Source organism: Cuculus canorus, chromosome 4 (assembly GCF_017976375.1).
Source record: "Cuculus canorus isolate bCucCan1 chromosome 4, bCucCan1.pri, whole genome shotgun sequence".
NCBI classification, from domain to species: domain Eukaryota; kingdom Metazoa; phylum Chordata; class Aves; order Cuculiformes; family Cuculidae; genus Cuculus; species Cuculus canorus.
The window spans coordinates 79281775-79307036 of record NC_071404.1 but is presented as its reverse complement, the minus strand read 5'-3'; the positions used below and the strand labels follow the sequence as shown (position 1 = coordinate 79307036).

The 25262-nt window shown below is 45.2% G+C and overlaps 1 long non-coding RNA gene across 1 annotated transcript; it reads left to right on the top strand.

Annotated features, from left to right (window-relative positions):
• The first annotated feature begins 1569 nt into the window (after nucleotides 1-1569).
• Nucleotides 1570-25025, top strand: LOC128852157 (uncharacterized). The gene is made up of 3 exons (XR_008449825.1): nucleotides 1570-1690; nucleotides 22475-22582; nucleotides 24931-25025. It is a non-coding gene; the product is annotated as an uncharacterized LOC128852157 (long non-coding RNA).
• The last annotated feature ends 237 nt before the right edge of the window (nucleotides 25026-25262 follow it).

Sequence of the window (25262 nt, the reverse complement as noted above, 5' to 3'; positions counted from 1 at the left end):
AAGAGCACGGGAAAAGGGGATCTGGATCTTAGTCTGTGGGTGCAGTGACCGAAAAAAGTTCAAAAAGGGGGGATGTGGAGCTAAGGGTGGGAGTGCCATGACTGAAAAGGGTGGGAAAAAGAGATCTGAGGCAGAGGGCGGGTGTGCAGTGACTGAAAGAGGCAGGAAAAGAGGGATCTGGAGCAGAGGGTGTGATTGCCATGAATGAAAAGAGCAGGGAAAAGTGCATCTGGAGAAGAGGACAGGAGTGCGGTGACTGAAAAGAGTGGGGAAAGGGAGATCTGGAGGAGAGAACAGGAGTGTGGTGAATGAAAAGGGCGGGAAAAGGGGGATCTGGAGGAGAGGTTGGGAATGCAGTGACTGAAAAGAGCAGGAAAAGGGGATCTGGAGCTGAGAGTGGGAGTGCCATGACTGAAAAGGGCGGGAAAAGGAGATCTGAGGCAGAGGGCGGGTGTGCAGTGACTGAAAAGGGCGGGAAAAGGAGATCTGAGGCAGAGGGTGGGTGTGCAGTGACTGAAAGAGATGGGAAAAGAGGGATCTGAAGGAGAGGTTGGGAATGCAGTGACTAAAAGAGCAGGAAAAGGGGATCTGGAGCTGAGGGTGGGAGTGCAGTGACTGAAAAGAGTGGGGAAAGGGAGATCTGGAGGAGAGAACAGGAGTGTGGTGAATGAAAAGGGCGGGAAAAGAGGGATCTGGAGCAGAGGGTGTGATTGCCATGAATGAAAAGAGCAGGGAAAAGTGCATCTGGAGCAGAGTACAGGAGTGCAGTGACTGAAAAGAGTGGGGAAAGGGAGATCTGGAGGAGAGAACAGGAGTGTGGTGAATGAAAAGGGCGGGAAAAGGGGAATCTGGAGGAGAGGGTGGGAGTGCCATGACTGAAAAGGGCGGGAAAAGGAGATCTGAAGCAGAGGGCAGGTGTGCAGTGACTGAAAAGGGCGGGAAAAGGAGATCTGAGGCAGAGGGCGGGTGTGCAGTGACTGAAAGAGATGGGAAAAGAGGGATCTGAAGGAGAGGTTGGGAATGCAGTGACTAAAAAGAGCAGGAAAAGGGGATCTGTAGCTGAGAGTGGGAGTGCAGTGACTGAAAAGAGTGGGGAAAGGGAGATCTGGAGGAGAGAACAGGAGTGTGGTGAATGAAAAGGGCGGGAAAAGGGGATCTGGAACTCAGTCTGGGGGTGCAGTGACCGAAAAAAGTTCAAAAAGGGGGGATGTGGAGCTGAGGGTGGGAGTGCCATGACTGAAAAGGGCGGGAAAAGGAGATCTGAGGCAGAGGGCGGGTGTGCAGTGACTGAAAGAGGCAGGAAAAGAGGGATCTGGAGCAGAGGGTGTGATTGCCATGAATGAAAAGAGCAGGGAAAAGTGCATCTGGAGAAGAGGACAGGAGTGCGGTGACTGAAAAGAGCAGGAGGACTGCATCAGGAGCAAAGGATGGGAGTGCCATGACGGAAATGAGGGGTGAAGGGGGATCTGCACAGCAAACCCCAAGCTGCGAATCTCCCCTATGAGATTTGCCATCCTCAACACCTGCTGAGAAAGGAACCTTGGACATCTTCCTCCACAAGCTCTGTTTCATCTGTGGAATCCTGAGGAAACCTGGATTCCGGTTTGAAAGCCAGCGTCCAAGCTGTCAGCAGCCATGTCTTGTGGTCCCTTGCTGGATGGGAGAGGTGCCGAGCCCAAGCAGCAGTGAGGTATGTGGTCGTCACCGCGCTCTGTGATGGCAGCCGGGGTGATGTTGAGGCAGCGCCAGTCACAGCTCCCTGGAAATGGTTCCTGGGAAACACCCTACATTTCCAAATCATTTATCTCAAAGTTTCTTATCTCAAATTCCCATTCAGACTGAAACCAAATTTCAGACTGACCAAAATCCCAATGACTTCCAGGTTTTGTACTTGAACAGTGACCCCAACCATCCTAAAATGGTGAGAGATTTGAGTCATTGGAACTTCAATCTGAACCCGTTCTCCTTGTGCAGTCCTGAAATGGGTATCTGTGCGTTATTATTTCCCTGTAGAGAACTAAATCATGCAATAAACCCCAAATTTACATGGGGTTTATTTACATCCTGTCAATCCGAGATACCTGATTGAAGCTGCATTTGAAGCATCTGTATGGGAATTTGACAAAACACCTTTGATACTGAACATCCAGAGTTTAGATGGGCATCAGCTGCAGCCATTAGTTAATTAAAATCTCTAGAGAAGTCAGAAGCTTGAATCTTTGGGTTAACATTTCAGGAATCAAAGTAGTCCCGACTTAATCGTATTGCCGTGCTCCTAGTGACAAAGCAACAATCTTTATAATTTGTTGTATGTTGAGAGCACCGATTTGCATCAGCGCTTCCCTTTGTGTCGTCGTTGCGATCCTTTCAGTAACAGGAGATCAATGTTTCAGCAGCACAGAGCAACTTTAGAAGAGAAAGGGAAGCTGTGGCTACCCCATCCCTGGAGGTGTCCAAGGCTAGGTTGGATGGGGCTTGGAGCCAGGTATCCCTGCCCATGGCAGGGGGTGGGACTGGATGGGCTTTGAGGTCCCTTCCCACTCAAACCCCTCTGTGATTCTAAGAGTCTATGATTTTGACTGCTGATGAAAGGAGCAGAGCACTGTGAGAGGAATGGCATTTTGTTAATGAGGGTGTTCTTGCAGTGCTGTGTGCCTGTGCTCCTTGGATATGTGCTTTTAGTTGTGTCTTTGAGAACAAACACAGCTAAGTTAAAGGCATCCAACTTTGGCGCTGGTGAGTAATGCAATTTTGTGTGTCGTCAGCAAAAATAACGTAATTTCTAAAAGTGAGAGGGAAAGGCTGGCTTTTAGGGTTGCTGGTCAGCTTTTGTTTGTATCAGGGGCTCCTCTGTGCTTTTGTTCTTTCTAAAGTAAGAGATTAAAATATTGCTTGAGTTATTTCCAGGCCAGGCAAAGGGAGCACTCTTGTGAGACTGGGATTAACACTGCTAATCTCTGTCTTGACATACTAGAGGAAGTAGAGGTGAACTACTGGGCATCGCCAGCGAGTACACGTGTCGGGGTCGCACATTGAGCTGTGATCGTGAACGCGTGGGCTCTTATGAGTGATCTCCAGGAGCCATGCCACAGCCACCTTTAGGTATTCCACAGCTCGTTTCATCACAAACATGGCGCACAAATGGTCTTTTTGTGTAAGATGCCGGCATGTCATGAGGAGGTGTTGTGTTAAGGATTCCCTTTTATTAAGTATAGATCAATGGAGTTGAAAATCAAAGTATGAATCCTAAAGTGAGGAGATCGGCTTCAGGGGTGCAGAAGATGGGGCATCTTAACGCAGAGCCTGCGCCGAGCCATGTCGTAGCATGGGGATTGCTACAGTGTTCTTTTTCTTAACCTTCAACTCGGTGAATCGTGAAATCACAGGAGATATTCAGCTTTCATTATCAAATCAAAGACCGGTAAAGGTCACCTTCTGCTTTTCATGGTCAACAGTGGACTTCACTGCGTGAAAGCAGGAGAGAAAACACAGAAGTCTCAGTCATGTGCTGTGTTCTTCTCCATCACAGTAGTGCAGTACAGCTTGCTGCTTCCTTCTGTTGATTGCCTGGGATGTAAAATCCTGATGCCTTCTTCCCTTTTCAATAGTTGCACAATGGCAGATCTGTAATAGCATGTAAATTCCTCCAGTTCTTGTCTTTATTAAGCACATAATACACATCCTGAAACTCCTCTCACTGTTACTTCCATGAAAGCAGAGCTCCCAAGTTATTTTCAGTACAACAGCAACTGTATTCTCAGTGTCAAAATAGCAAAACTCATATCTCGTGCCTGATAACGTATCCGTGGCTGTGCTTCAGAGGGCTTGAAATCTGGGCTCCACTCCTGGCTGCTAGACAGCCTTAAACACGCTTCACCTCCATAGACCAACGTTTCGTGTCTATAAAATCAGCATAAGGCAGCTTTAGGTGCGCTGCTTCACCCCCATCTATGAAGAGTTTTCCCATCCATAAAACCAGGGTAATGGTTATTTACTCCATTGTAAAATCATTTGAAGACTTAGGGAGGAAAGCTCTAGTTGAGTAGTTACTTGCAAGTGAAACATGAGATATTTCACGGGTACTTGCAGTCTGAAATGTAGTGATCTAATAATCTTTAAACTGCTGAACAGTTCAAATGCCTTTTACCTTGATTCCTCTTTCTGCAGCATTTCTCTTAGTACTTCTCTCCCTACTCGTAACTCTTTCCTCTGTACAATATACAAATCAGTTTTAAATCAATCCCATGGGGAATAAAACAGCTTCCTGCAAAAATGTTAAACATCCCTTACAGAAAGTAGTTACTAAGGCAAAATAGAAGTGTGAGTGTTGTCTTGGAAGTGCCTCTTGCTGTTTGTGGAGAAACTCCTCTTATTCTGATTACCCAAGCTGAGGGTTAGAAATTAACGAAAAAAAATTTCATCTTCTAGAAATTTTTTGTTTACGTATGAAACCTTTCCTTGAGTGTCACTTCCTTATTCTTTGTTTAAACCATGCAGATCTGTGTCCTCTCAAGTGTCTGGCAGTCACTGCAGTAGTGTTGTTTTGTCCTTATTCGGGTGCACGAGGGTTATTTTCTATTTGGTAATAATTCAGTCAGTGTGAACAAAGTGCTGCTGGAAAGAAGGTTTTCCCAATAAGCGCTTTTAATTCTTCCTCCCCCTCTTCTCCTTGTCGCATGTTTATGTTCCTTCTGGACCTGTGGAAGCCATGAGAAACATAATTTTATGTTTATGCTACACAGTCTTCCTACGTTAATAAGTATTTCTTTGTTTCACACTGCTGACCCTCATCGAGTCTTTTTTAGACATTGTTACTAAAAGCAGAAAAAAATGTTTATGATGAGCTAAAAGCTGAGAAAACCCCAGGAGAAAAACTACTTTGGGTTTAGAATTTTTTCTAGGATTAAATCACATCCCAGCTCCACACCGCAGGGGCAGCAGTAAGTAACGGAGGGGTTTCTTTGCTTGCTTGATTATGTGTACAAAAAAGCAGAGAAATTTTGGTATGTTGTGAAACATGTTGGCACAGAAAATACATTGATGTGTGAAAAAAAAACCAACAAAATCTGAAGTGACTTGGTGCAGAGTGACGGCTCAAATCAGCTAGAAACCCTCTGGTTTTGGATTTCTGAGTAGCAGTAGGGGCTTTGCGTTGGCCTTGTGAGCAGAGACAAATTTTCATACATTTCAGTTTCAATCAGTTTTTCTGGTCAGGCAAGAAACAAAAGGAACCGTGGAAAACAACCAAGTCACTGGCTTCAGACACTGACAGGGAAACAAACTGAGGAGCGAGCTGGTGAAAATACTTAAGGTTCAAAGAGCTGACATCAACTTTGATGACACCCAGCACAACTCCCATTGACACTGAGGTCAAGAGTCTTTTACAGCAGTGCGAGATGCAGTCATTTGTACAACAGCCATCTTGTGACCAAACAAAATACACATCGTTTGTTGATGCAACAGCCCTTGGCCAAACCAAAACCGCAACAGAAAGTGGGAAAAACATAAAGACAGAGATGTGTGCGAAATCCTAGCGGAAGGAATAGGAAAGTGGTTATAAGGGGCTCAGAGCTGTTTGTGTTTTGATCTGGTAAATTGCTTGATAAATCGCTTTACAGCCCTAGTAATCAGTTTCTTTCCTGGAAGGGCAGTCTCCTCTGCCTGTCCTGGTGACCAGGACTGGTGTGGCATTTGGTAGAGTCCTGTAGCAGCTGTAAATATACAAGAATTAAATGTATTGAATGAAGAGTTATTACAGAACGGTGATGTTCACCCTGTAAAGAAAGGGGTAGTAGCAGCAAAGCACAAGTGTCCCTCACTTCTGAAAACGTCAGTATCACAGTGCTTATGGATCAGACCATGGGATAGTAAGTCACAGAATAAGGGTTGCAAACACATGATGACTCCTGAAAAGTCCATGACAGAAGTGGCAGAAAAATCTCGTGATGCAGTGGAAAGATGGGTGGCTTAGTAAGGAAATGATAGAACAACCTGAGACGGAAACATTTAAAGGATTATGTAAATATGTGGAAGCACCCATACTAGGGTTCCCTTTGCCTGTTTGGGAACTGGGGCACTGAAGTCCAGTGGGATGGGTTTTATTTGAGATTACTAGATAGCCTGGGTGGCAGAAGAATGTACGCTTCCCAGCTCCTTTGATGCAATATCTGAGAGGAGCTGAAAGGACTTTGGAGGGAAAGATCCAGAATCAGAGCGTTCCTCTGTGCTCAGCTGAAATGGACCTTCAGACTGCTGCGATGTTGACTTTACTGAGGAAATTATTCAAATTCTTATACGAAGTGGTAAAGTTTGGCTTCCAAACCTCCTGCAAATTGGCTTTAGGAGCAGGAGGAAGAAAACTCGTGTGCCCGAAATACCAACACAGGCCAACAGATAAAGATTCATGACAGGATTTCTTTGGAAAGAAGGACTGTGTGCTAAGCCCAGCAAAAACATTACACATTTTTCAGGTTCACTTTTTAAGCTGGCTAGGAAGTTGAGAGATGACTAAAACAATCTGACAAGCTTTCAGGACATACGTTCGTTTCAGAGCATGCATTGGCTTTCCAATGCCAGCAAAATTGTGTAATCCATTAAAATAAATCAACTCCAAGCTCTAACAAACGCTCCCAGCCCCCCTTGTCTGCTTTCGCACATCACTTTCTCCATTTTCCCCTGTTTTTTTCTCCTCAGCTCACAATTGCAGTGACAGTTTCTCTGCAGGATCTTGGCCCATTGCTTTCTTCCAGCCTGTTATTAATCCCTAGGAAACACCTACACCTTGTCTTGACTGTTTAATTGGAGTGTCATCAATTAACAGTAACGCTTTTAATCTTTACAAAGCCTAATGAATTAAAACTTGCAGTGTCCTTGAGAGAAGATGAGTAAAAGCTGCTAACAAAACCTGGGCACTGCCCACATAAACACTGTTATTGCTGACACTAGCAGAAAGAAACAACAAAGCTTGAGCACTATAGACTGCAACCACCAGAGCCTGGCTCTCCAGCAGTGAGTGATTCATCATTCACGAGCGATTCCTGCTCACGTTCAAACAGACCAGGCACAGCTTTTTAGCCTTTAAATTCTGTGTACTGTTTCGTCCTCTGAATCTTAGAGGCAGAACTGACAACTGCTGACCATCCATGAAAATACAGGATCAGACAAGAAGATGCTAACTAGCCCAGGATAGTAGTCACAATTATCACCTGTAATTGCACACTCCAGCTAAGACATAAAGGGAATGCTGTATCCTCCACACTGAGTTTAGTCATCTCTTCAACACGGTTGGGGAGCTAGTGCATGTGAAAACGGAGCTGGATCAGTGTTGACTGTGCTCCTCCATGGATGTACCACCAGAGTAGCATCATCATGGAAAGGCGGCTCAGAGAGTAAGGATCTAGGTTTGGCTGTTTGTCCTGTGTGAGCAAGGGAAAACTCTTGTCTCTGCTTGTTTGACTTTGATTTTAGGAACAGCCCAGCTGTGTGCTGCACCAAGTCCAGGTGTGACAGTAACATCCAGCAACAATAAAAACACATTGTATATTAGCTGATATTTCAGACATTTGCCACTGCCTGTAGTGCTTGAATTCTGGGGACTCACATTCCCTCCAGAGTGGCAGTATTGGCTTAGATGGGAGCTTAATTAAATCACTGCAGTGTGCACGCTGCTCAAGCAGTTTCTAAACTGGTTTAATTAAATCAATCCAGGCAATGTCTTTATTCAAACTCTTGCTTGAGTACTTCATCTGTGATCAAAGAAACCATTTCCCCCTGTTCCCCGGGAGCAGCAGGTACACCAGGGAGAGGCACAGCATTCCTGTTTGTTTGTTACTGCCCTGCCCTCTATCCAATTGGAATGTCTAGAAAATAAATCAGCATAGTGCTACAACTAAATCTAAGGCCACTATGTCCTAGCTGATGTCTGTTAGTGTGACTATGAGAAACCTCAGAAGAGGTCTGTGTGAGGAAAGTTAGCAAAGACGGGACTGGGCAGTGTTGGTAACACTATGACCCTGGTATCAGTACATAAAAGAATGAATACTTAATTAGCACGCTCTTTGTTTTTGTTCCAAAAATAAGGGAGCCATTTGAACCCAAAAGCATACAGTTTAAACTGCCTCTTGAAACAGTATAAATATACAAAAGCAGATAGACATAAATATACATAAAAATAATAGCATGTATGTCTGTAATACCAGACCAACCTGTAGAACTCCTTGGCACTGAGGTTAGGGAGATAGAGAGCTTAGCTATATACAAAGGAGAGATCTGTCCTGATAACGAGAAGAGTCACCATCCCCTCAAGAAGCTTGATAATATATTCAACTTTAATGAGTGCCATTAACTTCAGTGCTTCATTCCAGGTAATGGGAAAGGCACCTTCTTTGCATCCAAACCCATTGTTTATTTCCTCCTTTTTGATCTGGTGTGCCTCACTTTCAAAGTCTAGGTGAATCGGTGTCAGTTACCAAATTGTACTTCATACAACAATACATTCTGATATTGCTATATAACTGTTCTAATTTACCTAAGCAGCTCATCTCTCCACAGAACACTTACCTGTGTGCACTATAGATTTTAAACAGCAATAATGTGTTGATGTTTTTCAAAAAAAGGGTCCTTTTTTAAAAAGCAAAGCATGTTGGGGAGCACTTGTCTTCTGTTGAGGGAAACAACGGTACTGTTTTCTTAGAGTTCTTACATTAGATATGGTTTGAGAAATGAGGAAAAAATTATGTTCTAATTATACATTGTTTAGTTTGGATTCATAGTTTCGGTGTCATTTGCAAAAGCATTCTCAAGCCTTGCTGTCCTTATGAAGCCAGAACTTTACCTTTCAGCTAATAATTCTGAGTTAGCTAGAAATGAAAAAGGGCAGGCTGTGACCTAGGAGAGCAGAACCTTCCCACATATCCTCGCGCTTTTCTCCATCACCAAGAGGCACTTACTGACAGTCCCATCTATACTTCACAATCTGTGGAGTAACCATGTTACAGAAGGCAGCAACAGCCAACTTGCTCCTGACCAAGTCTGGATTTACTTACGGTGTGGGCTGCGAGAAGCCTGTGGTTACAGTGCCGGTTGGTGCTGCCTGTTGTGGTCTGGATCCACCAGCTTGAGAAGCTGCACTGGTCTCTGAGCAGTCAGAAGCTGGGAAAGTTTAGTGGTTCAAGATCATAAGGGAGATATTGCAAAAGCACAAAGGACAGCTGAGCACATTTTCCCTCTTGAGGCTTTGCCACCTCCTTTATTAAAAAGGAAACCGTTCAGAGCTAAGATATGAACAACTTTTCAGCCTTCATTATGGCTATTTCTCAGTCTCTCGCGTGCCTTGGCTGTAACCATGTTTTTCTATGGACAGGTGTAGTCATGTGGCTTGGAAGTGCACACAGCTGTATAGGGAATCACATCTTAAGTTACATGTTTGGACCAGGAGTAACGCAAGGCAGTGAAATGCAGCATAGGGTACACTGCCTTGACAAAGGTCCCTTTTAATAAGGCACATGGAGTTGGGAATAGATAATTCCTTAGACAAGGCATGGAAATCCCTAGCTGGGCATCTGTCAGCCCTAGCTGCTAATAAGAAGATGACCTCTGCTTCTGTTTGCAGAGATGATTCTTACATACATAAAATGCTTTAGGTCATGGGAGAACACACAGCCCGGATCGTCTCAGCTTTGTGAGAAAGGGGAGGGCGTAACACAAGTAATCCACTTAAGCATTTCCACATCCATAGTGAACATGTACCCATGTTTAACATTTACCCATGTTTCAGTGTACACTGAAAACGTGCACGGCAGAAAACCAGTAAGGACAGTTAACTGCAGTCCAGGCTTTTTTCTTCCTCTCTGCCACTGTGTCTGAGGTTCAAAGCTACATTATATTAGCAGATGAAATCATTGCTTGTCTGAAATGGGGTAAATTGCATAACTTGGTGACAAACAAACCCATAAATATGGTTTTGTTATTCAGAAGCACTAATGCCACTAACCAATGGCAGACGACCGAGAGAGGTTGCACTGTTTTCTGCAGAAGCACATAAAGAAGCATTTGCCCACAAGTTCTCTTGCAGGTCTGGTACCACTGTAGCAGACCGGCGTTAGTATTCATCACCATCATTTAGCCATGGAAGGGAGAGCGAGTGTACACCCTTCTGCATCCGCTTGTGCCCTTTCTGGAGAGCAGCTCTTGCTGTGGCATGTCTCACCAGCTCTGGTGATTGCACACATCTGAGTGTGTTGAAATATTCTGATACACAAATGCTGAACCTGGGAATTCTGACAGGGACCAAAGGAGACAGAACCATTGCGATGACTGAGGAAAAAGTGCAGTGGCGGGACTCTCCCTGCCCGAGGACTAGGACGCATACTACACTCACCCATCCCAACCAGGCCCATGGCGCACGGCCATCCCACCCTCCCTGTGTCCCTGGGACAGGAGGAGAACTCAGCACCTATCATACAATTAGCAGCAAAAAGCCTTTGTAGTAACATCCTACAGCTTAAGACTATCAGAAAGTAAAAATCATGCTAAAAGAACATCAGCCTGATAAACAACCACCACAATCCCCTAGTCTCATGGGAGCATGAATATTCTGCTGAGCTGCGCTCTACTTCTTCCCCACACGTGCTTTGTCTCTGGAAAAATGCACGTGCGGCATCATTAAAAGCAGGATACAAGTTTGCCTGTCATTGATGAAGTGGATAAAGAATGGCTTGATGTTCTTTGAAGTACAGAACGCACAGCATATCTAACAGTGCAGAATAAATTGCACTGTTTGTTGTGCAATTTATCCCAGAACAGAAACAATAGGTCACATTATTATAGACACACTAATGCACAAAGAACAGGCTTAAGGTGGCAAGCTCTACATGGCATTATTATTTCTGAGGCTGACCTCACCAAGGTGGCATATGCCATTGTAGGACTCAGTGGGAATTTTACTGTTGGCTGTTGTAGAAGAGATTGTATCAATTTTTGGGGGGAAGAGGGATCAGGAGGGGGTGAGCTTGAACTATCCTTGCCCTGAAACTCAGTGACCTTTATAGCTAAATGTCTGCTTTTAACTGACAGAAAATTGACAGAAGGGTTCAAGTCTGCATAAGGCAGGCAAACGTGCAGCATTACTTTAAGGCAGGAATTACTACTTGACCTCCTGTGAACCATTTCTGCTTTGAGCAATGAAGACTGATGGCTCTGGTGTCTCTTGACTAGTATCAGCGCACAGTCTAGCTTCTGTTAGACTTTTTCGTTTCCAGGATTGCTATCCTAGTAACAAGCCGAGCTCCCTTTGCCCAGCCAAGCTTGCGCTAATTAAACCAGACAGCGCATCTCAAGCTTCTCTTCTCCCACTGCCTGCTCAAGTGGAGAATTAAACCATGTTCACAGGTATAATTCCAGCCATTTGTTTTGTAACCTCACACACAAGTGCTGGGCAACTCCAGGAAAAAACGCACAAACAATAAAACAAAAGTGCAAAGAACAGCTTCATACTACAGTAAGCAATGTAAGCAGCTGTCTTGGTTGATCCTTCCCACAGTACAGTGTTCTGTTCATTCCCCAGTGTGCATCTCTTCCCTAAAGATAAGTAAACCTTTGTCAGTGCCTACCAATTGGGCAGAGCTGGATAAAGCTGGCAAAGATTGTCTTCCTTTGTTTCCCCTTTAAAATATGAGGTTTAATTTGCTATTTATGCTGCTGTGAGCTTTGTGTCTGTATGCATTTGTGCTTTCAATTTACAGAAATGAATTCTGTGCTGCAATGTATATATATGGAGTCTCACTGCTATTTACAGACTTTAGAATTCTTGGTATCTTCACAAACAATCTTTCTCCGCAACATAAATGGCAAAGAAAATATCAGCAGTGAAATGCAGCACTCACTCAGCAGGGCACATAAAAGGGGCAGAGCCCATAGCTGGCTGTACAGATGAGGTTCCCCGAAGGTACATAATGGCAGTGGAGAGGAGCCAGTAGGCGACATCTTAATGGTTTACTCTGTTAAATGACGTTGCTCCACAGGTTTCTGGTGCCTCTGCTTCCTTAGCAACTTACTATGAGCAAGACAGGTATTATATTTTTGCACCACAATGTCAAGTCCCAGTGAAGCTATTACAAAATTAACAAGAAATGAGTTTACTTAGCCTACACAGCCCTCTCTAAAAACACACACAGGCGTTGTTTATTCCCACGGAGACAAACCAAACCCTTCCCTGCGCTCTAAAGTCTTCTCTAGAACTGGATCCCTTCCATTCCCCTTTTCATCTAAATACATTTTTTTAAAATAATGTATTTCAATGTGTGTGTCTCTTGAACCTCATCTACTGCAGGCTCAGCAAAGGTATCAGTATCCTCATGGATAGCATCACGGAATATTTCAGATGCTATGGGAAGCAATCTCTTCTGTAATATTTTAGTCCAACATTTCCTGGGCTATTCCATCTCAGCTTTTTATAAGTGGAGTGCCCTGTAAAAGGAAACCGCATTTAAGGGGGAAAGCAATAATGCTTCATTCAGTGTGCTTGCCTAAAATAGCTTGCTGAGTCTTAGAATGAAAAGACCCTTGTCCATAACAGACACAATGACAAGCACAGACAGGATGGTTTCTCCTGGAAAGGAAAAAAGCCCTCTCACATTAAGGAGAAGGGGTGAAATCTCTCAGTGGGTAGGACCACAAGTTAAATAATAATTGGGACACTTATCATGGAGAGTGGGGAAGAGATAGGAGCTCAGAAGTGCATAAAGGGGACAGCAAAGTGAACCTCCTGTCATCCTAAGGAAACCGCTTCCTATTGTTCTCCTCCTGTCTCCCTCAAGAGAATATTCAGGATAATGCATTGCAGAAGCATTCCAAGGGGAAAAAAACATCAGTTGTCACACCCTCCTCCTCCATTTTTCTTAGATGGACCTTCTTGAGTGTTATAACACTTTCCCATGTCATCTTTCTCTTCAGTTGTTTGCACACTAATCTTTCCTTAGTGCTATCATAGGTTTTGTGCTTTGCCTTCCGCTTCCACCCCATCATCTTCACTCTCCATTTTGCTTCTCTGGTCCCAGCCTGCAGTTTTCCTTGAATTCCTCACAATTCCTCCTTCCTTAGGATTCGCGATGCAGGTGGCAGCCCCAAAAGCAGATTGAATGGCACCTTAGAAGCCAAAGCCAACTCCAACTTGGACTGTCATTTGCCATACTATCAGATCCCACAGCAGTGCTAAGAGGACCCTACAGAGACTTGATCTGTTAATTGGGGCTCAGTCAAGCATGGTACCTTTTTTATTTGCCACCAGTTAATTATCCCGCAGCCCAATTAAAATTATCCCACAAGGTTCAAACCAGCATGAACACTGTCTCGCAAAACTGCAGCAGTGCTACAGACCTCAGAAAGGAAGCTTGACTGAGGCTCAGTACTTCATCGCAGTCACTTCTCTCTTCCCTGAAAGCAGCTCAGCATTTGGTCTCAACAGGAAGGACCAAACAAGCAGCAGTCATACCTAAACCAAACACTTTATTCTGATAACGAAGGTACAAAACAAGTCAGGGTTTTTTTCAGAGCTATAAATTCACAGTAGCTGTCAAACGCAAGGAATGCTGCTCTGCACATGTACAGTGTGGTAACTGCTCCCGAAAGTATCTCTCAGGCACCATAGCATTTGTCCCTTCAGGGAACGCTGCTTTCAGTTCCTCCCTTGATCATAAGTTCTCTGACAGGACTGAACTGGAAAAAACCGACCACATTTGCAAGCTCTTTTGAGGCTGTACTCTCTTCCTGTGCACAATCACTAGACTGCTTTGAGAAAGGGACTGCAGAAACAGGACTCACTTTCAACCTAATTTGCAGTACAGAGGAAGTTTAAGGTAGAGAAGCATGCAGTGTAGTGACCCATGCATGAATGCCCAGAGAGAGGACCCACGTGCTTCTCCTGCTTCTGCAGACACCTGCAGTGACACGGGACTAACCAGGCCGTGATCCAGCTGCCACACTGACAAACAAATAGTTTATGCTTCACTTTACTTCACCACTGTGACATCTGCAAATGTAAGGATGTGTCATGTGCTTTTAGGAGGAGATCTCCCCTCTCTTGCCACAGGAACAGCATCTCTAAAGCCAATTTGCTCTCCCTTTTTGAGGGCAATAGGATGTGATTTGTTCCAAGGCAAAGTGCTTCTTGAAAAGGCCATCATCACCTGCTTCCCAGATGGGCTTTGCATTGTCTCTCCATTCTGTCAGGATACACTTAAACAGGACTGCCAGCAGCAGGAAGTGCTGGTGTGCTTGGTCTTATGTTTTCAGATGCCGTAAGGTGAGCTGCCAGATTTCCAGAGGTTTCCCTATTTGCATGCCAAATATTTCTTAAAGAAAACTTACTCCCTTTCCTCTTGTCGGCAATACTAGTTGCCCTACTGGGATGGAAACTATGTTCTAGTCACCTCGCAGAGTCAGAGAAAACAATTCTTGCTTTTTTTTTTTTTTACCAAGTAAACCAAATAAGCGCCGGTTAAGTTACATCTTGATATGGAAGGCACTTCATGAAAAACTTGTCTGTTGATATCGCTATCAGCTTTCAGAGAGGCGATTACCTGTAGCAATACCAGAAGCCTTCACTGACCTTGTTGCCAAATGGAAGGCTGCCACAGCACACGCCAGCCTTGTCTTACACCACTGTCTAGATACGGCCAAAATGACTCTCAGCCATTACTGACACTGTTGTGGGCACAGAGATAACTCCGTGCTGTAGCTCATGGACCCAACACAGCCCAAAGGCATGTCTTTAACCTGAACTGAAACTAAGCCCAGACAACAGAAGCAAGTTACCCTCTTGGGCTGCCAATACAAAGCACAGTTATTTTTGCCTTCACATGTCAAAATGAAAAATGAGCAGTTTATTATTTTTAGTGTGTAAATAAGAGATTTGTTCAAGGCTGAAAAACGCAAAAAGCCACAGACCATTCCTCAGGGAAAGAGCGTCCTCCCTTCCCTGAAAGCCAAACCCAGTCAGAACTCACTTGCTTATATAAATATACATCAGCTCATGTACCTCTGCCTAGTCCGAAATGAAAAGTCTAAAGCACATGATCTGTTTTCTTATTCCTTTTTAATTCTCACCACATGTATTGTCTGATCTCAGTACCGCAAGGCAAAGAGTATAAACAGAAAGCGCCAAGCTCTGGTTTCCCAGCTTAGTCTGAGCTTAAAACTATAGGCTCGAGTAGGCGTTTGCAAAGTAAGACCTCAGGGCAGTGCAGTTTTAATGTATGACTGTCGCTGGCTTTCCTATCCTGGATTTCATTCCCAGATTGTGAAATCCCATCTTTATGTAGGCTAGTTCACCTGTCTGGGTAACTGCACTGTGAATTTTTAATCTAGGCCTGCCTTATCCTTAGCTTTTTTGTCCTGCCTGTTTCCCTTCAGGTTGCATCACTTCCCTTCCCCTGTAGCAGATCCTCTTTCTGATCAAACCATCTCCCGCCTGGTTGTGGAGTTAAAGAAAACTGAACCAGGATATGACAAAAATTGTGTGACTGCACCTTGCTGGCTCAGTTTGTGTTTAAAAACCCCAGTTTTCCCAGTGTCCACCTTGCAGTGGGTTTTTTACAGGCCAAAGCTCTCCATCTCTTTGCACAGCACTTAACACAGGGCTAAGTTTTCTAGTTGATGTAGCTGCATTTCTTTAAAACATGCAACTAGGATGAGGAAACTCCCTTTAGTTTCTTCATACTGGAGAAAAGCAAAACACCCACTGGGAAGGACAGTTTGCTTGTCAGCAGTTGGTGTTTGTGTCATATCAGCTCCCATCTACTTGACAAAGCAACCATGCTGAAAATGAAGTTATATAAAACTCAGGCTTTAACTTCATTCACAGCATCTAGGAACAGGTTGTGGATCTGGCTCAGTTCCCAAAGATGCAAAAAAAATAAAAAAAGAACATTAAAATATTTTAAATGTGACATCCGGCATGGTCACCAGAATTCTGTCACCCCTAACACTTCACTCTAGACAAAAAAAAAAAAAAAAAAAAAAAAGACATTAAAGACTCTTCATTAATATATGGTATTTTGAACCTAACATGCCTGGCATATTTGAGTTAAAAAATTGGTTCTGCTTTCATTTGTCTTGAAACCTTTGGGTTTTTTCCCTTTCCTCTGGTACTCTGCTAAGTATAAACACACAGATACATATAAACTAACAGAAAAGCTACATTTCTCACCAAACTAGGCCACTGGAGAAGCTGAAACACACTGATATTGCACACTACATCCCATGGTGCACTCAGGCTCCAGACCTGCAGGCAGCGTGTGCTGTGGTGAGATGACTGAGGCCAAGGGCTGAGTTTGCCTGTTCCCTGCTGCTAATTCACTGGATGACGCTGGCAAAAAACCCGCTCTCACAAAGACACAGCCTGTGCCTTTGTCAAATGGCAGCTATGCCCATCTCCCATATTCCACTTAGTGACTTCAGTCAGAGCAGTGCTTGGCAATTAGTTGGATAAGCATAGGATCCATCCTGAATCAGCTTGCATCAGATGACTTGCAGATCACAGGTGTATTCTGAGTCACCAGCTACTGAAAACAGCTCTTTGGAAACCCCGGGGTTTCTCTTTAAGATCTGATGAGATCAGTGTCACTCAACAGTGCATTTTATTCTCTCAGCACTTTCCTTCCCACTTCCGCCTTGTACACAGTGGCAGTCGTGAGCAGATTGCTTCTAAACAGCACCCTTCTGCACATCGCAAAGCGATGAGCACTGGGTCCCATCTCACACCAGCACCAAGCCAGCAAATCTCCCTAAGCCAACAGTTTATCTGGGTTGCTGTTAGGACAGAGAAGGGAAACACTGATTCAAACTCACTCACAAAAAATCTGAATGCCGTTCTAATGCAAATTAGTGAAGTCTGACACTTTTTAAGAAAATAAATTGGGCTTTCAAGAGAACCGAACAGCATTAACCAAACTGTCAGTGTCAACATCAGAAATCTAGGTAAGGCCTCGCTGATCATGGAATTATACCAGCAGTGTAGGGAGCATACACCTCAAAACCCCCAAACCAATCTATAAAAGCGTTTGAAGGGATGTGGGCTTTTGTTTTTCAGCATTCCATCCCCCACTCAGTGAGGCAGTAGATCTTTATCTTACAAACTTCCAGTTCACTTTTGCTGAAGCAAACAGTGCCAGAGCTCAGTCCTTGCCTCCTGCAGCTCTGTTCTCAAGTTCAGAGTTGTGCCTGCTCTGAACAGAAAAGAAACAGACATTCCATTTTAAACGCTTTTGTTTCAAAGATAAATGGCTGTTTTGCTGCTTTCCCCGTGGCTTATTCCAGAGATTGTCTGCCAATTCAGACTGGCTCTGCATCAAGACTTTACACATAGCAAAAAAAACTTGAAAAATAGCAGTGCTCCATCTGATCAGCTAATTTGGAAGTTTTGTGCTCTCAGAGCCGCACCAGTTGGGAAGGTGGCAGACCTGCAGCAGTTTGAGACACCTGTTTCTATTAGAGTGCTTTGCAAAAGATTGCTCTGTGAGTTTTGGAAAGGAAAGCGATGGCTCAGAAAGCTCAAACTTTTAAAGGAAAGAAAGGAGGAAAGGAGAGAGCAAAGAGCAAAACAGCTAATTGCTCTAGAATGGGTGCAAACATCAGTGCGCAGCCAAGCAGGGCACATCCATGTGTCACATACGCAAAGACGATAAATAGAAAGTCAGGCAGAGCAGTGCTGCAAAGCCAAGCTGATGGCAGGCAATTAAAGTCGGTGATCACTTCCACATTGGTGAGAATAAAAGCATCAAAACACAACAGATGCCATTTCCATGGGGAACTTTAATTTTACATCAGCTCCAGAGCGGGCAGTCAGATGCACCTCTTAAAGCGGCTTGCATGTGTTGTGCTGTTTCAGAAGCAAGGTCTGAGTTAGAGCAACTGCTTTATCAGAAGTAACTCCTACAACTACAGCATGTGGGAGGCAGAAGTGTTCAGCCCAGGTCAGAAACCGTTCAGCTGTTCATATCATGTTGTAATGCACATAACTCATTAAAAAACAATTTAGGCCACAGCTCTTCAGTCTAGCACCTGCATCTCTACAAAATAATTTCATGAGTTCCCTCTGCAATTTACAGCAGAAGCCTCAGAGTGCACAGCGAGTGCGAGTATGAAGTTATCTATATATTTCTGTTTCTTTGCTGGGAGTGTCCAGAGCCACTGACTAATCAAAAGGAGAGACTCCTGCTTCTCTGAAAGCTGAAGAGCAAACAGTAACAGGAGTGAGACATTTTTCACCTGGCATTGTCAAGGAATGGGTTGTGATGCTGTTATTCACAGCATGCAGATTTGTATTCTGCTGCCATCTCACCTGTGAGAGATGCTAATTAACCCAGAAATATTTGTTTTTTTCTCTTCAGGATGTGTGCGAGAAAGCCCATATGAAATGTCAGCTTCCACATTTCAACACTGACGGTTGAAAATGCAAAAGAGAACTTTCGGCTTGTCAGCTGCTGGGGTTTGCTGGGGGGAGACACACAGGCACTGCTCAACACTCCAATTCCACGTGGGGTTACCCCCCCCCCTTCTTTTTAATGCTCTCTTTTAAGACTAGGACTGCATTTCCAGATCTTCTAACATAAGTGCCTGACTAAAAATAGGCTTTTTGAGAAACTGTTCAGTCAAGAGCAGTGCAGAACTCCCACTGCGAATGAGAAAATGAATGTGCTTGTATCTCAGGCTTGTTCTGACAGACATTCTTTGGCCAGCCCAGCTGCCTGTCAGCTTGGAAATGGCATCAAAATCCTTCGAGGCACAGCTGGAAGGAACTGTGGGAGAGAGGGGAGTGTTGTCACAGAGCAATAACTCAGCTCCAGGCCCAGCCAAGTGTTCCTGGGGGACAGTCAGCATTTTCGGCACGGCTGGCTGCAGCAGAGCAGCAGTGGCACAACCAGCAGATGGTTGAATGCACTGTGCTCCAGTGACTCCTCCAGCAAGGGCTGTGTACAGACCTGAGCTTTCTCAGGATTTTTCATAGATCAAGAAGTCGTATACCCTGCATCAAACAAGTCTTGATACTACTGCCTATGCTAACTATTACAGTTAGTTATCTCTCACCCTTGAGCTACCAATTCCTACACCCTCACTGCTGCCTGCTAGCAGTGACTCTTAGGAAAAAGACTTTTCCCAGGTCTGACTTTTCTCTAGACCATAACCCTTGAATACCAAGAGTGAGGTGTGCTCTCTGTGCTGGGGTGCATACTAGTGGGCTGGTCGAGGACAAGTGGCAGATCTTAAGAGAGGACTTAGTTAACCTTCCCTCCCATTCCAAGCTGCCCACTTCCTCACATAAAGGACCCAAGTGTGCTTGAAGTAGCTAGACCCCATATTCAAGTAATTGCTAAGTCTAGGAGTCCCAGGTCCCACCCAAATCATGGTGGATTCTTTTTTCAAACAGCAATCTCTCAGCTTATGATGTTTTGTGCTTCTAGAATTCACTGTTTCAGCTTCTCTTCACCACTGTGAAAGAGGCCTATTTAAAATTCCCCTGAAAGGTCTCCCTCCATTATAAGATTTCCAGAGCTGCTGTTTCAAACAAGGAACAGCTCACATGAGATTTGTGGTTTACAGTGATAGACTCAGTAATACCAACCTGCTACACCTCTCAGTAGCTTCACATTCTTTAACTGACATAAAGGATATGTTTTCCTCGGTAAAGCACAAAATACTCCAGAAATGGAAGTGAAAGCTGCATGAGATCATCTGCTGCCAAAAAGAAAAGGCAGCGTCAGTCACTCTGGGTAGCAGAGCTGACTGCCTTCCAATTAAAGGACCTTTCCCTGCGAGGCAGACACCTTTTATCTTGGGCATGGAAATCATCTGGCAGCCTCCCTGCTGCTTTGCCTGGGGTGTGTGCAGACAACCACCAATATTATTATAAGCCTTACAGGTAGAAAGTTCCAAGAGTGTCACGTAAAGAGACAAAACTGAGGCACAGCAGATCACCACTTTCTTACAGGACTCAAAGTAGCATGAGTTGCTGCAGAAATATCTGTTTTATGTGGATTTGGGGTTCTGCACTTTAGAAGATCCCAAAGCAATTTCCAAACCACAGCCCTAGTTCTGAGGAGGTTGGGGTCAACTATAGCCTTACTCAATGGAGTTGGAAAGGAACAAAAGCAAGCAGAGGGAGGCCTGGGTGGGGCACAGAAAGCCAGGAACTCAGCTATCTTCCCTTCTTAACGGCTCATCTCAGAGTTTCTTTAACTGGGCAAGCTCATATTTCAAACTGAGGAGGGAAGGCAGGGGCAAGAGGGAGGTCGCGTCAGGTGCCCTCAGTTCCAGCGCTCCCGAGCAGACATCTGTTCCCTAGGGCTTAGAGGGAGATCAGAAGCATCCCTTCAGCAGTCAGGTCTCAGTTGTGCTGCCTTTTAATTGAATGTTCATATATAGTGCTGCTTACGTCACTTGCCTTCACCTTTACTAGCACAAGGGCCAACTCACTGTGCATTCATTGTTATGCTGAACAAGGGTTCCTAGGCCTGTGAACTCACCAAAGGCAAGTGCTCATGTTAAGCTCCCTGCACTTGACAAACACAGCTAGGGCAGAGTCTTCTGCAAAGCCCAGCACTGCTGCTCTGGAAAAGCATGGACAAACTGCTCCTGAAGTAGAGCTGAAGGGCATGTACATGGTGCCTACCAGAGGATATTTTGAGACGACTCCCTCTAAGAAAACAAGTCAGTCAAGCCCATAGGCACCTTCTAACTCTGCTGGACCTGGAAAGTCCTCAGGTCCCCCACGGGCTAGAGCAGCCAGTCACACCACCAACACATGTCAAGACCTGGCAGGTGACTGCAGTCCGGTCCTGGACCACATGTGCGCACCAGCATCAAGGGAAGAGAGAGGAAGAAAGCCCTGGATGAGACACAGCCCTTGAGCAGCAGATGAACACGGAGCTGAGGAACACAGCCACCATGACAAGTTAGTTTAGTTATGCATTTCCCCCCACCCAATCCTAAGCATACATGATCAAAGTTCTGGGAAGCTCCAGAGGAGGAGTGCCTCCCAGCCATAAGCCTGGTACTGGTCAGTTTAGAGGTACAGGTGTGACTATCACCTCTACTATGCAAGTTAAAACAAGCATTAAATCCTTCCTCACTGCTCCATGGGCATGGGTAGAGGCTAAAAACCCTCCCTCCTTCCCCGCAGAGCTGCACTGGATAGACAGGCTCTAGCCCTGGTGACAGCTTTCCAAGGCAAATCATCTGTACAAGGCACTGGGTTTCTTATCAAGGGAAGCTCTTCCCTCTTCTTATCCCAGAGCCATTCCAGTGATAAAGGACACTGGCACAGGGCTTCATTTCACATAAGGCCCCTTTCCTCATCGACAGGCTCCCGGGCAAGAGAAACTTGTTTCTAGAGAAGCCCGAGTCACTGAGCTAAGTAAAACTCCAAGGATTCTGCAAAATGCTGAACCTATTACTCAGCAACCACAAAAAGCAACTGGTCTCAGATCCAGCCGCTGACAAATGCTGCAAAGTGACATCTTCTCATTTAGTTTGGGCACTCGCACAGAGGTCTTGTTTTTAAGCAGAGAAATAATACTTGTATTGATATAGTAAGAGGTGTTATATCATCTGTACTAACTCCCATCTCTAAGGAAGGAAGAAAAGGCTGGCCTGGTACACTGCGTTGTAACAAATCCACCCTAAAGACCTCACGCTTGTGTTGCACAAGAGTTTTTCCATTTATCTGTCAGGCTGTGTGCCCCATGGCCCAAGAAGTACATTGTCCTAGCACCCCAAAACACTCTTAGCTGGGTTATGAGCAGCTAAGAGAGCAACAGCTTCCTAAACAACGGGTTTCCGGCCTTTGCACCTTGGGAAAATCCTGACAGGTCAAAGTCTGTAGGCGCGGGAGGGTCAGTCAGCACCACGCTGCTTGGGAAGCAGCAGCTGCTGGGAATCACAGCCTGGGAACTCCAGGGAGGGAACAGATAAATTGAGACAGGCAGCATTCCCTTTCTGGCCAATCCCTGGCTGTGTCATGTTCTACATAAGCAAAGTAGATGGGAGAAGGTTAAAGTGCAAAAATTGCTAGAAAACTCAAGTTACTAATAATCCAGTGTCCAGATGGAAAAATGTATTCTGCAAGTTGCCAGAGGGGCATTTTCCTACCCCAGTTCTGTTAGGTATTTCCACAGAAAATCTGGGAATGAAAAAGAAAAAACAATAGAGAAGGTGCCTCTGAGACCTGACCCTGAGCTGGGAGGCCTGTGTACACCACAGAGGAGTAGAACTAGGATTCCTGTGTCTTGAAAAACAGGAGTGTGGTTGGGTACAGACCACAGTAAAGCACTTGCTGCACCGGAGCGGGGGAGGGAGGCTCTGCTGTCCTGCAGGAAGGGCTCTGTGTCGTTTTGACAAGGGACAGGCACTAAGCAGACCAGTGTTAACCAAAAACAGAGGAAGTGCCGAGTAACCTTTTCCTTCTATTCCATATCCGCAGCAATGATGTGTCCAAACGGCATACTGTGCTTCAGGAGGTGTGGGCAAACAGTATCAGCACCAGAGGATGTCAATGAGAACCATCAGAAGTCTGGAAGCCACAAGGCCTGTGAGTAAATACTTATGTGGAGGGAGTAGTTTAGCCCAGAAAAGAGAAGACCGAGTCAGTACAGAGCCTGTTGTGTACAAAAACAGCAAATGGGCAGGAGGCAGTCTGTGCAGCCATGTTCCCTTTAATCCGGGCAGGTAAAGGTACACCTAAATTCCACCAGACATTTTGGTTAAACATCATGGACAGATTTTGTAGCTGCAAGGATAATGAAGTACCAAATGAGTTGCTTGGGGAGATGGTGGCATTTGGAGCACAGGGAGGTTCTCATAACATGTTCATCAAACCCATGCAGTTAGTCCTGCTCTGGGGTAGGAGAAACAGGAATGGTTTGTGAAATCCCTTTGAGTCTTATCCCATAGCCTAGAGGAAACACTGAGAAATGTGAGCAGCTTCAGTTATTCCCTTACTCTACATGTGAGAACAAGGGGGCAAGTACAATTTTGGAATCCAGTCCTTGAGCAGCCCCATGCTCCCCCTTCACCTGGCTGATTCAGCCTCTCATTTCTCCTCGCTTAAGAGCGAGCACATTGGTTTTCGGTTTATTTGGCATTCTTCAGGCAGTCCCTTTCTCCAGGGCTCCCTTCTCTCCTTCCCTGAGGATTTAATTACTTCATCACCTCCTCACATATCTCACAAGCACCAGCAAGTTTCTGAGGGTCTGACGGGTTATGTATCCCGTACAGTCCTTGGCAGCCTGCTTGGGTTTGCAGCTCACTGCTTCCGTGTCACACTGCAGTAAAGTCTTATATGCCATACCATTGAAATAGTACCTGTCTGTTGATGATAGTTCACGTAAAGATGCAGCCTCCTGCACATCACATGCTTAGCTAGAACATAGACCAGCAACGCCACCAGCCCTGCTTGCTCTCCTCCTGCTCCCACCTGACTCGGGCCAAGCACCACACAGCATTCTGCAAGGGCTGAAAACCAGACTCATTTCCTGGCTTGGCTGACAGGGGCAGAGGCCAGAGCCTTGCCCAAGGAGAGCTTCCTCTTTGCTGAGGTAGTATCTCTCCAAATCCATTGGTGGTTTCTGCTCTGGCTCTGGAAATTGCCCCTCTTTAGTGTTCTGTGGTCAGGCTGTGTCTGGTGCCTGCTGACAGCTGCTTCAACTACAGCGGGAAGCACATACAGTGGACTTTTCCAACAGCTGCATTCCAAAGAAGTCTTCTGGAGCTTAATGCACAGCAAGCGCTTTGTACCCAGCTAGATTAAGTCCTTTTTCAGCTATGCCTCCTGACAAAATAGAAATCACATAGCCCAAGTGTTTCATAACAGATGATACTGCAGGAAAACACCTCCCTCCAGCTGGTAAGGGACCACCTCTTAGTGAGGCAAGGTATGGTGCTGCCACTAACTCTATGGGGCTGTTTGATCTCACTAACCAGTTGCAATCATCTCTGCCTGCCAGGATACTGACATCCAGGTTAGCCATGATTCCTCACTGACGTGGCATTTCTGTTCACGCTTCAATTTACACACCAAGGATTATAACTTATAGCTAAAACTTGTGGCAGTTCTGCCTGGCTATGCCCCCTTGGGAAGCTTGTCTGGAAGCTAGCTTTAGTGACAGATTACTAGTGATCAACATTCAAATAGCCCAGTCCCTCAGGATAGTCCTGCCCCCTGTAGCCTCTTGCTTGTCATCCTCCTTTTTCTCCTGAAGGAGCCCTAATACTCCAGGAAAATTTATCCAAGTTGTCCCTGTAATCGGGTGTATAAAAGCATATTAACATGTAAAGCAGGCACGATAGGCAAAGGAAGCTCTTGCATTTACAATGCTAAGCCTGCAGAACAAGTTTTCCTTTAGCCCACCATTCCTAAGTAGAGAGCTTGAGCACCACTGTCAGGGCTCCCTGAAGCAAAGGCTATAAAGAAGCAGGATTTGGCTAGAGCTGCTGTCATCTGCAAGACTGCCTCTTTGATCCTCCTTACACTGCTGTAATCATGCCAGCGTCTCTGCAAAACAGAACAGGGGGGGCTGCATAAAGTCAAGCTCCTCCTCACTTCCTTTTATTCCTGATGGAATTTGTGCTTGGTGGAATTTCTGTACCTCCCTCTTGAGTCACTACCTCTTTATTGCAGCACCTCTATTTGAGCTTGGGGGAACCTTGACTCAGAGCTGTAGCACCAACTGGTAGACAGGACACTGGTCTGTAAGAATGAGGCTTCACACTGCCAGCCGTGCCTCTGTCCCGTCACGAAATTGAGTAACCAAGCATTCCCTTTAGACTAGGAGCCCAACAGAACCACAGCCAGTTACTGGGAATCTGTCCAGCACTCTGTAAAGGATTCCCTGCAGCAAAGCAGCATTGAGTAACACAGACGGCTCTCTCTGGCTTCAGGGACTGCACCATCCATCACCTGGATGCTACAAGAATGAACAGGAGTGCAGATCAACCAGGACACGTGATGTCCAGAGTACACACACCAGTCCAGATGACGGTTACTCCCTGCCACGTTACAGGTATTTTCTTGGATTCTCATTGCATTTGCAGCCCCGTAATATGCTGTACTGCAGCTGAAGAGGAGTTAAAGTCAGGTGGGAAACTTTGCCCTGAGGAGTCAGCCATAGCCAAGGCCCGACTCAGCTATGCCAAAAGCTGTGGCAAAGCCCCAAGCAGCCTTTTCCAGAGGCTCACATTCATGTACTGCCAGTATCAGCCTTTCAGAACAC